The sequence below is a fragment of the Bufo gargarizans genome, chromosome 3, assembly GCF_014858855.1.
Source record: "Bufo gargarizans isolate SCDJY-AF-19 chromosome 3, ASM1485885v1, whole genome shotgun sequence".
NCBI lineage: Eukaryota > Metazoa > Chordata > Amphibia > Anura > Bufonidae > Bufo > Bufo gargarizans.
This window is the reverse complement of record NC_058082.1, coordinates 41,433,139-41,446,327: the sequence shown is the minus strand read 5'-3', so window position 1 is coordinate 41,446,327 and position 13,189 is coordinate 41,433,139. Positions and strand designations below refer to the sequence as shown.

The 13,189-nt window shown below is 47.6% G+C and overlaps 1 non-coding gene across 1 annotated transcript; it reads right to left on the bottom strand.

Annotated features, from left to right (window-relative positions):
• Positions 1-11,700: 11,700 nt before the first annotated feature.
• Positions 11,701-11,772, bottom strand: TRNAP-AGG. The gene has a single exon. It is a non-coding gene; the product is annotated as a tRNA-Pro (tRNA).
• Between the last annotated feature and the right edge of the window lie 1,417 nt (positions 11,773-13,189).

The following is a 13,189-nucleotide window of genomic DNA, read 5'->3' as shown; positions in this document are numbered from 1 at the left end:
GTGTGACACCATAGACTATCATTATAAAAATTGTCGTGCGACATTGGTGCGACATCATTGCAGTGTAGTTGTGCCCTATGTGTCGCAGGACTTATTGTCGCGCGACACATGTCCTCGTGTAGCCCTAGCCTAAACCGCTTAATATTGCGGCTGAACAGGAGTCTTGTTGGTACCTTCGTATTGACCTGTCAATGCCATTAATCCAATGGTCTCCTGTCTTGTGATGGCCCAGCATTTTAGGAGTGAATGGCCAGCCATTGACTGACCATGTAGCACCTTTCAGCAGCATCAACCCTACTAAACCAGGCATACGGCCTGGTAGGGTCCTTCCTGCGCATTAAAATGATACCTGTCTTGTTAAAATCGGTTGTGGCATTCCTGAGATAAAACACTATTTCTCTTTATGCAAATGAAGGTTTCCAAGCACTATGGGGCGGAGTCTAGACTCCCTCATGCTCCTCAGCTTTCCAGTACTGGCCACACCCCTCGTTGCACTGAAGCCCTCATTTGCAGAAAGAATAAAAGTCCTTTATCTCGGGAACACCACAGCTGATTTTCACAAGACAGGTATCATTTTAATTAGCGAGCTCGACTCTGCCAGGCCGTTTGCCTGATTTAATAGAGTTGATCCTCCCAACAAGTGCTCTTTAAGGATAGGCCATTAATAACACAGTCCCGAAGAATCAGACAGGTATAATTTTAATCATCAGGATCAATCCTACCAGGCAGTATGCCTGGTTTCATACAGTTGATCTTCCCAACAAGCGCTCTTTAAGGATAGGCCGTTACTAATATAGTCCCAAAGAATCCCTTTAAGGACGTACAACTAAACAAAATGTCAGTGGTGCCACCTAGTGGACTGATAGACTAAGAAAAATCAGTCCGCCGCTCTGCTGCCGACTCCATCCCAAGGCTACATTTGGAATAATCAGGCATATCAGAAACGTAAAAGGTCATGTCTAATAGAATTACAGGAAACAATCCACAGACTTTAAAGAGCAAAGCATATATGTCTAGGCGGTCAATAAAGAAATATGATTCCTGGGTGGGCTGATTAATTGCACCGGGCGGGGTGATTAAGAGAAGTTTGGGAATATCACAGTGTAAGATCTGTATCTTTACAATGGCTACTAAAACAAAAAAAAGGACCGAGCATGAAAAATCTGGGTAGTATAAAGGATACAAAAAGAAATTAAAAAAAATGAAGGTAAATGAGGTTTAGGTCATAAATCACGGAGCGGTATGTGACCCAATCTCTATTTGCATTTGCAACTTTTCTTGTATGGAATAATAACCCTCGCTTTCCCTTTAAAGATTTTTTTTTTTTGCCTGAAAACTGGAGAGGATTGTAAGGCCATTATCTGAGCTCCTGGTGACAGATGTAGAACAGCCCAAGGAATCGCAGCATTTCTCAACATGTGGATACAAACTAACACAGAACAGTCCTAATGGGCTCGTTTTGTGCTCCCCCCCCCCCCCCCCACCCTCCAACGTGTGGTGGAGGATGCGGGCAGGAGGAAGGGGGACATGGGGGGGGGGGGAGGAGACTTCGCTCTGAACATCAGGTTGAAATAAAACCCTTTGATGGACTTTCGTCGGCCGGCGGCTTGTTCTCCAAAGTTTATTATAGGTAACCACAAATTCCCATCAGGGAACGAGGCCAAGAATGATCATTAAGGGCTGTGCGTTCCAGACAATTAATTAGCCTTTCTATGAAGGATACATCTATTATCATCTACAGGGTTGTCCCGAGGCCAGGGTAACCAAACACGTATGGGAGCCAATTTTATTTTATTGTGCTCAGATAAAGGGAACGGGTGTTTTTTTTTTTTTTGGCTTATTAGGACCCCTGCTCGTATCATTACATCCTATATATTTGTTACGGGGGCAGCTGAGCAATGGTAGCCCCCATGTTTTGCCACCCAGAACAGAGGGGCCAACCGATCTCGTGCCCTTTCCATGACCATTAGGCCAGTTCCCCGTCCCTTGTTTCCTACTAATTTACTCTGCATTGTCCTGCATAGCTTTTCACCACCCAATGGAAAAGGGGATGGGATCAACCAAGATCTGCTCTATAAGGTCATCGTAGCCACCGACAGGGTGTGCCTCTACGGGACTAGGTAATAAATTGTATTTAAAAGGGTTGTGCCAGCATTAAATATTATTATCTAGTTACTTTTGTCATTTACTTTGTGATACAAAAATGCTCCAGTTGTGAGATATTCTCTTTGCTTTATTATAACAGCGCCCCCTGGTGATTAATCTGTATAGGTATGTGCACGTCCACCTTCTGACTTAGTGGTACATGCTCGAGAAACGGACTTTGGAATTCAGAGAAACGGACTTTGGAATTCAGGACTACTTTGGAATTCAGGACTACTTTGGAATTCAGGAGGACAATTGGGAACTCAGAGGAAAACCCAAGGACAAAAACAGGACATGATACAAGCATCCAAAAGGATTCTAATCGAGGACCCTAAGGTCCTTGCGTTGTCCTCTTCCATTAAAGGAACATGAACACACCGTCAGAGCATGACTACTTTTTTTCTTTGTGTCCTTTGTGTGTTCTTCCTTTGTGTCAGGCTCCGCCCATCAAGGCCTGCCCCGAGGATGGCACAGTGTATCAGTTTTGCCCGGAGTGTTCCTTAAAGCTTTTAAAAAATTGTTCTATTTGGTTTGAGAAAGCTGGGTATCTATCAATATGGCTGCCCTTTCAGTTCTTAAAGGGGTTGCTACTCAGCAGTATCCACTAGGAAGACTATAGAAAAGCTGGGTGACAACCCTCGTGCCGGCTGTAATGGCGATCATATTGGTAGTCACCCAACAGTGATTTTGTTTTAAATGTTTTTCCCCTTTTTTATGTTCTGTACGTTGTTTTGCAGTTTAATAAACTCTGTCTAGACAGGCCTCCTCTCCTATGGACGTTTTTTCTCCATTCCTGGGTGACTTTACAATTTGGCAAAAAAAAAAGACGAATGTGGTTTCTGCAGACAATGTGATATGTTATGATGGGCTGGGTCGGGCCCGAGCCGCGTACATGTTACTCAGCGCTGCATATACCAAACGCATTTCACGGCTGAAACCGGATCCGCCAATGTGTCTAAATGAGCTGAAGATATTAATCCAAATTAGAGGTTAAAAAACTGCAACAAGAAAAAACAAACCCTCCTTGTGCTTGCTGGAATAATGTAAGCAATGAGATTACCGGGGGGACTGCGAGCGCAGGAGGAACGCCGCCCTCTATTTATTTGTATCTGTTCTCTAATCATCCATCATTCGGAAAATAATTTGCTCAGATTTCTCATTTACATCTATGGAGGCCTAGAGGGAGTTAGTGCTCGGCGCCTGCAGTATCGATTAAGTTGCAGTCCCCAGTACGGTGGATAAGTTCTACGTCAGAATAACTCAGAACTGACTAGTCCTGTGCTGTTCCCACCTTAAAGGAACCCTATACTGGTATTTACTCTTGCACCACAGACTTAAAGGCTGATAAAGTTGCATACTGCTCTTTGCATACTGCATACTGGTTGGGTTGATCCTGCTGATTAAAATGATACCTGTCTTGTGACAATCGGTTGTGGCGTTCCTGAGAAAAAATACTTTTATTCGTTATACAACTGAGGGCTTCAGTGCACCAAGGGGCGTGGCCTAGCCTCTAGGTGCACCTAGAAGGCCACACCCCTTAGTGCACTGAAGCCCTCAACTGGGTAAAGAATGAAAGTCTTGTTTCTCGGGAACGCCGCAACCGATTTTCACAAGACAGGTATCATTTTAATCAGCAGGATGAACCCTATCGGGAAGTATGCTTGGTTTAAGGTGGTTGACCCTGCTGACAGGTGCTTTTAAGTGCCATCCCTTGGTTTCATATTAAAGGGTTTGACTGGTTTTGGAAACTTAAAAGGGTCTTCAAGGACTTAAGATGGGCCATCAATATCAAATATGGTCTAAGACTGAGCTGCCATACCAGGCACAGATACTACCAAAGGAATGGCGCTGTGGCTGAAGCAACACATATGGCTGTCAGATGATTGGAGGGAATGCCAGGAGTCGTACCCCCCACCAGTCTGATATTGACCTATCCTAAGGTTAGGTCATCAAAGTCCCAGAAAGGTCCTTTAGAATGTTTTGGGCTCAGGGTAGTTCTGGTACCAGAAGGTCATAAAAAGTAGACTGAGCAGATGGGCTAGGCTCATGGAGGCCTAAAAAGATGAACCTATACCTGAAGCTGTTAGTAAATTACATTATACTTTGTTTTTGGTCACATGGCTGAACACATCTTGTAAGAAATACAGGTTTTGGAAATAATATATGCATTATATTTAGAGATGACCGCATTTTTCAAAAATTCGATTCACTGGTTCGCCGAATTTATTTGGAAAAATTTAGTTCGATCCGAATTTATTCGCGGCAAATTACTTTAAAAACGGCTATTTCCTGGCTGCAGAGACCCTTTATGGTGGTGTAAAACACTGTGCTTTGCAGTAACACGTATAGGGAGTCTGCTGTGGTAGTAAAATAATACTGTAAATCCGTCCGTATGACATGCAGATGACAGGCGTCGCTCTTAGAATCACTGCACACTTCACTTATTTGGGCACTTTTACACCGTCATCAGCTGATTCCACATAGATGTCTACAGAACCTGTTCTATTAACCGCTTATACAAGTAGAGCCCCGGACAGAGTGGAGAGGGGGTCAGCAGTAAGTTTGTGTTGACGTCACTGATTATTTTTCCCATCCTCTGATCCGTCAGAACAATAACCAACAAAAAACGGATCCTGTCTGTGGAGCATCCGCTTTCACTCAGCATTTGGTCAATAATCCATCAGTATTGCTAATGCCAAAAAAAACTGTGGATCCAAAACAGAGATGACACGGGAATGGAATATTTGCATTTCTTCTGTGTTTTGTACCCACTCCTGCTTTTGGCTACCAAATCATAAGCCAATTCTGATGGGACCATACAGACCTTACAGCCGCTAAACAGACAGGATCCGTTGTGCGTCTCATTCCTCCTTCCTTCTGACAGATCAGAAGAAGGGTCAAATAAATGATGATGTCAGCCAGGCCAAAAAGGCTAAATAGTGGCCCAGTCATGGAGTGGGGAGGGTGGAAACAGCATGAGAAGTCCACAGAGTCGCCCTATGACATAGTAGTGAAGTGAAAGCAGCATGAGAGGTCCACAGAGTGGCCCAATGACAGAGTCTGGAGGTGGCGGCAGCATCAGGAGGAGGCCACAGAGTGGCAAGGTGACATAGTGGTGAGGTGGGTGGCAATACAAGTACCCGCTGAAGATGATGGGTGAAGATGTGTGGCATCAGATGTGTGGCATCAGGAAGGTGGCAGCATCAGAATAGCAGATGAGGCAGATAGCCAGATGAAACCAGTCTCTTTTGTCAAAGTGTTGGTGTGGCACCTTGGATGATCTAGTCTGATGCATCAGGAATCGGTGGGTGGAAATCCTGGCTGATCCTCACCTGATTCATCTTGACAAAGGTCAGTCTCTCCACATAACTATACATAACATAACTATGGCCCCCGCCGCACTAAACACCCGCTCTGATGCCACACTACTGGCCAGGCAGGACAGCTTTTCCAGGGCAAACTCAGCCAGTTGCGGCCACAAATCCAGTTTGGCTGCCCAGTAGGATCTTCAATGTCGGCTAGCAGGGTTCAGGTTCTGCTCCAGGTTTACCTGCTGCTGGTGAGTAGTTTCTTCACTATGCTGTTGAAGAAAGCTGCTCATCAGCGACTCTAGACTCAGGTTGCTCCTGATGGAGCTGGAACTTCTCCTGCCACCCCACCCCTCCCCAGCAGCCATGGCAGTTGAACGTGAGCGCAGAGGGCCCCCTCAGTCCTGCGAGAGAATGGACGATGGCGCAGATAGGCAGCGGCCAACTGACTATATAGGATCTCTATAGTAAGTCAGTTTGTCCTCCCTCTCAGCAGGTGTAAAAAAGGCCCCCATTTTGGACCGGTAGCAAGGGAGGAGAGCCAGAAGTCATCCCTCTGACGAATGGTGACAATTCGGCTGTCACTACCCAAGCAAGTGAGCATGCATCATGCCATTTGTGCAAGTGGCTCGGAGGGACTTCCTGCCTCCATCTCCACTGCATACTGCCACGGTGTGCCTGGGTCCTCTGCCTCGTCTTCCTCACCGCCCTGTAGCTCCTATGGCTCCTCCTGCTCCTCCTGTCCTGTCAGCTGAGTAGAAAAACCACCCTTTTCGCTAGACATTGCTTTTGCTCCAATGTCCTCCTCCTCCAGTTCAGCCCCCACAGGGCTCATGTGGCCATGAGATCGAGGCGCCATGTTTTCTGTCCCCTGACCAGCCATTGTTATTAGCATCTGTTCCAGGACATGAAGCAGTGCAATGACATTGTTCATCCTGTAGTCCTGGCGACTGACAAATAACGTGGCATCCTCAAAGGGCCTGAGCAAATGGCAGGTGTCACACATGAGCTGCCACTAGCTGACATCGAAGTTACACAGGGGAGTGTAACTGTCCGCTTGGATCATCAAGAAATCGTTTATGGACTTTCTCTGTTTGTACAGTCGGTCCAACATTTGGAGGGTGGAATATCAGCCTATGTTGGGGGATGCCGCTCTGCCGCCTGCAGCTCAAGGAGGGTGTGCTTTGCGGTGTACGAGTGGCTGAAGTGCATGCAAAGTTTCCTGGCCATTTTTAGGATGTCTTGCAGATGGGTGGAAGACTTCAGGAACCGCATGACAACCAGACTGAACACATGCGCAATGCACAGTGCATGGCTCAGCCCTCCTTGGCGCAGCTCCGACACAACGTTCTTCTCGTTTTCGGTCACCATGGTTCCGATTTTCAGTTGTTGCGCAGAAAGCCAGGATTCGATTTCTTGCTTAAGGACATGGAGAAGTTCCTCCACTGTGTAACTCCGTTCGCCCAGGCAAACGAGGTGCAGAACAGCGTGACACCGCCGTGCCCTGCACATGTGGTATGCCAGAGGGGCACTATGAATTGTCCCTGCAGTGGAGGCTGAGGACACTGTGGAGGATGAGGAGGCAGAGGAGGACATTGTCGCTTGACCAACGGCGTGGCAACGTGGGGGCGGTGTCACCTGGCCAAGTTGCTGGTGTGGCTGTGCAGGAACCACATTCACCCAGTGGGCCGTAAAGGACAATTATTGTCCTTGACCGTAGTTACAGCTCTACACGTCGGCGTGCCGTGCACTTTGGCACCGATCACCATCCTGTTCCGGGTTATCGGGTCCCTAGAGACCCGAATAACCCGGAAACGCAGCAAACTGCAGGTCTGCATTGACCTGCTGTTTTCTGCGATCGCCTACACGGGGGAAGGGGGGGGCGGTCGAGCAGTGGTGATCGGAAATACATAGGATGTACAGGTACGCCCTGTGTCCTTAAGTATCGGGACATACGCCCTATGTCCGGAACAGGTTAAGGTCCAGTTCACGAAAAAATTTAGAGTTTGGGAGTCGTCAGTGTAAGGAGAAGAGAAAAGGGTGGCCAAGACACGAAGTTCAAACTGGCCTAACAGTAAAACTGGACATGTGGCCCATAGCAACCAATCAGAGCTCAGCTTTCATTTCTGAAACTGCTCTGGAAACCTAAAAGCTGGGTTGTGATTGGTCGTTATGGACATCAAAGCAAGCCATTGGTTGGGGATGGTTGGTGAGTGTGTGCACTGGCCCTTTAGAAGGCTGGATGGGAGCGTGTGCCCTAAGGGCAGGATAGGCAGGATGATGGAGAGGAGGACAGAGACCAGGGCGCCGGATGGCATGGTGAGTGGCACAAGGTTTGCTCTTGCAGGGGACAGACTGTAGGCATAATGGATAGATATGAGATAGATAGGTACATAGATAATAGATAGATAGTCACAGCAGTGTTCACATGTCAGTAGTGCAGCCTCAGGTTTTCTCAGTCGGTATATTTCGTACACACACATATGACGGTATAATACATCTCCCCGGACTGATCCTGTATTATATGGGTTAAGTCCGTCCAGGAATGTGGGTGTCTTGTCCTCGCCCTCGGCGGGGGGGGGGTGACCTGATTAGTGAGGCCTTATCATCCTCAGGGCCCATTCAGGCGACCATATGAAGGAGCCCGCATCCGTTCCGCAATTTTGGGTGCGAACCGATTCATTTCAATGGGGCTTCAAAAGGTGCAAAGATAGAACACTGCGGACAAGAATATGCATTTTCTATGAAAGCGGCGGCCATGTGCGGATCCGCAAAACACCACGGTGGTCTGAATGAGCCCTCAGGTCCCAGACTCCAGGACTCACGACTGGGCCGGAGGAAAGCTGGGTGACAACCTCCGCCCTGTACAAGAGCACCATGTGGGGTCGGTCACCCACCTATTCTAGAGGTTGGAAGGTCAGAGCTGCCTGGTCATGTGACCATAGACCACCTGGGAATTCCTTAAAGTGACAGGATTCACGTGCAGGGCTCTGGGAAAGCTGGGTGACAACCGATATGGTAAATGTTTGGCTTTCAGAGGAGTAGTCAGAAAACGTTCCTTTTGGTTCGTGTGAACATACCCTTAAAGCAGGTTGTCACCCAGCTTCTGGATTCCAGAACAGATTTTCTGTTTATTTAGAATAACTAGAAAGATATCATGGGATCGTTAGCAGTGGCGACTCTAGGAACAATATATAGGGGGGGCACAAAGATACCACAGTCAAAAATGGGGGGGCACAAACAAAATAAGTATATATCAATAAGATTACAAAATACGAGTGAATTGCGATATGCAGGGATACAGTTATAATAAAGCAATTTACTTACAAAAGAAGCTACTCAGTCGTCTGCTGTGCCGTCCTCTGCTTGCATCCACGTATTCTTTCCCCTTCTTTCTGTCTCTCGTCAGTGCACAGGCGCACTGTTATGGTGGATCTGTGGAAGACACACTGTTATGGGGGCATCTGTGGATGACACATTATGCCTCTCATTAGCCCTCATTATGCCTCTCATATCAGCCCCCATATCAGCCCTTATGCCTCATTAGCTCCCATATCAGCCCTTATGCCTCATTAGCCCCCATATCAGCCCTTATGCCTCATTAGCCCCCATTATGCCTCTTATTAGCCCCATTATGCCTCTTATTAGCCCCCATATGCCTCCAATTAGCCCCCATATGCCTCCTATTAGCCCCCATATGCCTCCTATTAGCCCCCATATGCCTCCAATTAGCCCCCATATGCCTATTAGCCCCCATATGCCCCCATATGCCTCCAATTAGCCCCCATATGCCTCCAATTAGCCCCCATATGCCTCCTATTAGCCCCCATATGCCTCCTATTAGCCCCTATATGCCTCCTATTAGCCCCCATATGCCTCCTATTAGCCCCCATATGCCTCCTATTAGCCCCATATGCCCCCATATGCCTCCAATTAGCCCCGATATGCCTCCAATTAGCCCCCATATGCCTCCTATTAGCCCCCATATGCCTCCTATTAGCCCCCATATGCCTCCTATTAGCCCCCATATGCCTCCTATCAGCCCCCATATGCCTCCTATTACCCCATATGCCTCCTATTAGCCCCATATGCCCCCATTTGCCTCCAATTAGCCCCCATATGCCTGCAATTAGCCCCCATATGCCTCCTATTAGCCCCCATATGCCTCCTATTAGCCCCCATATGCCTCCTATTAGCCCCCATATGCCTCCAATTAGCCCCCATATGCCTATTAGCCCCCATATGCCCCCCATATGCCTCCAATTAGCCCCCATATGCCTCCAATTAGCCCCCATATGCCTCCTATTAGCCCCCATATGCCTCCTATTAGCCCCTATATGCCTCCTATTAGCCCCCATATGCCTCCTATTAGCCCCCATATGCCTCCTATTAGCCCCATATGCCCCCATATGCCTCCAATTAGCCCCGATATGCCTCCAATTAGCCCCCATATGCCTCCTATTAGCCCCCATATGCCTCCTATTAGCCCCCATATGCCTCCTATTAGCCCCCATATGCCTCCTATCAGCCCCCATATGCCTCCTATTACCCCATATGCCTCCTATTAGCCCCATATGCCCCCATTTGCCTCCAATTAGCCCCCATATGCCTCCAATTAGCCCCCATATGCCTCCTATTAGCCCCCATATGCCTCCTATTAGCCCCCATATGCCTCCTATTAGCCCCCATATGCCTCCAATTAGCCCCCATATGCCTATTAGCCCCCATATGCCCCCCATATGCCTCCAATTAGCCCCCATATGCATCCAATTAGCCCCCATATGCCTCCTATTAGCCCCCATATGCCTCCTATTAGCCCCTATATGCCTCCTATTAGCCCCCATATGCCTCCTATTAGCCCCCATATGCCTCCTATTAGCCCCATATGCCCCCATATGCCTCCAATTAGCCCCGATATGCCTCCAATTAGCCCCCATATGCCTCCTATTAGCCCCCATATGCCTCCTATTAGCCCCCATATGCCTCCTATTAGCCCCCATATGCCTCCTATCAGCCCCCATATGCCTCCTATTACCCCATATGCCTCCTATTAGCCCCATATGCCCCCATTTGCCTCCAATTAGCCCCCATATGCCTCCAATTAGCCCCCATATGCCTCCTATCAGCCCCCATATGCCTCCTATTACCCCATATGCCTCCTATTAGCCCCATATGCCCCCATTTGCCTCCAATTAGCCCCCATATGCCTCCAATTAGCCCCCATATGCCTCCTATTAGCCCCCATATGCCTCCTATTAGCCCCCATATGCCCCCATATGCCTCCAATTAGCCCCCATATGCCTCCAATTAGCCCCATATGCCTCCAATTAGCCCCATATGCCCCCATATGCCTCCAATTAGCCCCCATATGCCTCCAATTAGCCCCCATATGCCTCCTATTAGCCCCATAGGCCCCCATATGCCTCCAATTAGCCCCCATATGCCTCCAATTAGCCCCCCATATGCCTCCTATCAGCCCCATATGCCTCCTATTAGCCCCATATGCCTCCTATTAGCCCCAAATATGCCTCCAATTAGCCCCAAATATGCCTCCAATTAGCCCCAAATATGCCTCCAATTAGCCCCCATATATGCCTCCAATTAGCCCCCAAATAGCCCCCATATGCCTCCTATTAGCCCCCAAATGCCCCATATGGCTCCAATTAGCCCTTATATGCCTCCTATTAGCCCCCATAATGCCCCCAGCAGCCACATTTTTTATAAAATAAAAAATAAAAACACTTACCTCTCCTGTTCCTGGACGGACGCCGCCTGCCATTTTCTCCTCAGTCGACTGTGCTCTAAACTGGCGCGCACAGCGTGAGGTCACAGAGCGCCCTCACGCTGTGCGCAGCCCTGCACAGCCGACAGCCGAGGACCAGGAAGTGGTGAGTACAGAGCGTTCACCACTTCCTGGTCCTTCGGTACTAATGAGCGCTTCCATAATGGAAGCGCTCATTAGTATTCACTCTGGGGAATCAGCGGGGGGGGCACCCGGGGGGGCAAGGGACAACATAGGGGGGGCAATTGCCCCCCCTCGCCCCCCTCTAGCGACGCCACTAATCGTTAGGCATTCAGAAGCCTGGAAAAGCTGGGTGACAACTAACATGACCCTTACCATTGCACACACAGGGGTTGTCAGACAGCTTTTCTTCAATTCTGAGAAAAAAGGGAAAATAGGCAATTCCTGGAATATTTATAACTTTAAGTGTCACATATATAGAAATAAATAATAAAAATAAAAAGTGGGCTCGTCCGGGATTTGAACCCGGGACCTCTCGCACCCTAAGCGAGAATCATACCCCTAGACCAACGAGCCGCCTGTCAGATCCTGCCTGAATCTACTTACATGGAGCTGATCACGTGTGCATGTCTTTTCAACTCCCCGCTGTGCTGATTGGTTGAAACTAATCACCTGATATCGTCTTCTTCCTCTAGCTCATTCTTGAGGAGAAGGAATTGTGCAGTATGTGGGACGTAAGTAGCGGGGAGGGGGAGTCAATGCCTCCCCATTACTGACTGTGATACTGGGAGGAGTGTGAGCAGGAAAGCCGACGGGAGAAGAATTGACAGCCAGAAAATAGCGGGAACGTGTGAGGTAGAAAGGGGCGGGGCTTAGTACGAGTCTACTATATAAATACTGCTGGTGGGCATCATTTTTCCTGTCAGATTCGGTCAAGGTGGCGATTTTCCTCAGAGATGTGTAATATTTCTTACCTCAGTGTAAAGCTTAGGCTTTTTCCCCCACACTGCAGCTGAGAAAAGCTCATAAAGGCTGCAGTTTACGGCTACCACACTGCGCTATCCGTCACCTATATAAACACGCTTAACTTGCATTATATGTTTTTACCTTTCATTTTTTCTTTTACACTATAATTTCTTTTAGGTTTTCTGTCACGTTTTGCAGTGTGGGGAAAAAATAAGTAAAAATTATTTGAGCAGGGAACAAATATGGCACTACCAAATAACTAGGATTTTTTTCGCTTTAACACGATACAGTCTGTTTTGAGGAAAATAATCGTTTTTAAGTCGCTGTATTCAAGTGGGGCACATTTATGGAGCTCTCCTGTTTTTGTCCATATAATTAGACAGCCCTGTTTTGCTTGCTTGTCTTTTGGCGAATGTTTATTAAAAGTCGCACAGCCGTTAATAAATTAGATGAAGCGTATTGTTATTAGGGTCCATTCACACGTCTGCGTGTGTGTTTTGCGGATCTGCAAAACACGGACACCGGCAATGTAAGTTCCGCATTTTGCGGACCGCACTTTGCCGGCGCTAATAGAATATGCCTATTCTTGTTCGGAACGGAAAATGCAGACCCTGTGTGGCCCCATAGAAATGAATGGGTCCGCAATTCCGTTCCGCAAAATGCGGAACAGAATTGCGGAGGTGTGAATGGACCCTAAGTCTGGGGTTTGTTTTTCAGTATGACAGGTTCATATTGATGAAAACGGGTCGCATATCTCTCAGAAAGTGCAACTTTTAATGCAAAAAAAAGGTCAAATTTCACCACAGAAAACAGATAAAGAAATGCTCGTCCGCACTGGAGTGGAGTAATAATTTGACTGTTTTTGCGACAAATTCAGGCGCAGGGAAAAAAAAAGCCCACCTACATAAATAGATTGGGGAAAAATCTCAAAAGTTAGGAAACATCTGAATTAGTGTAAAAAAATCAAAATAGTCAAATGAGGCACAAAACCCTCCAAAACAGGCGTAATTTTAGTAGTAAATGCGAC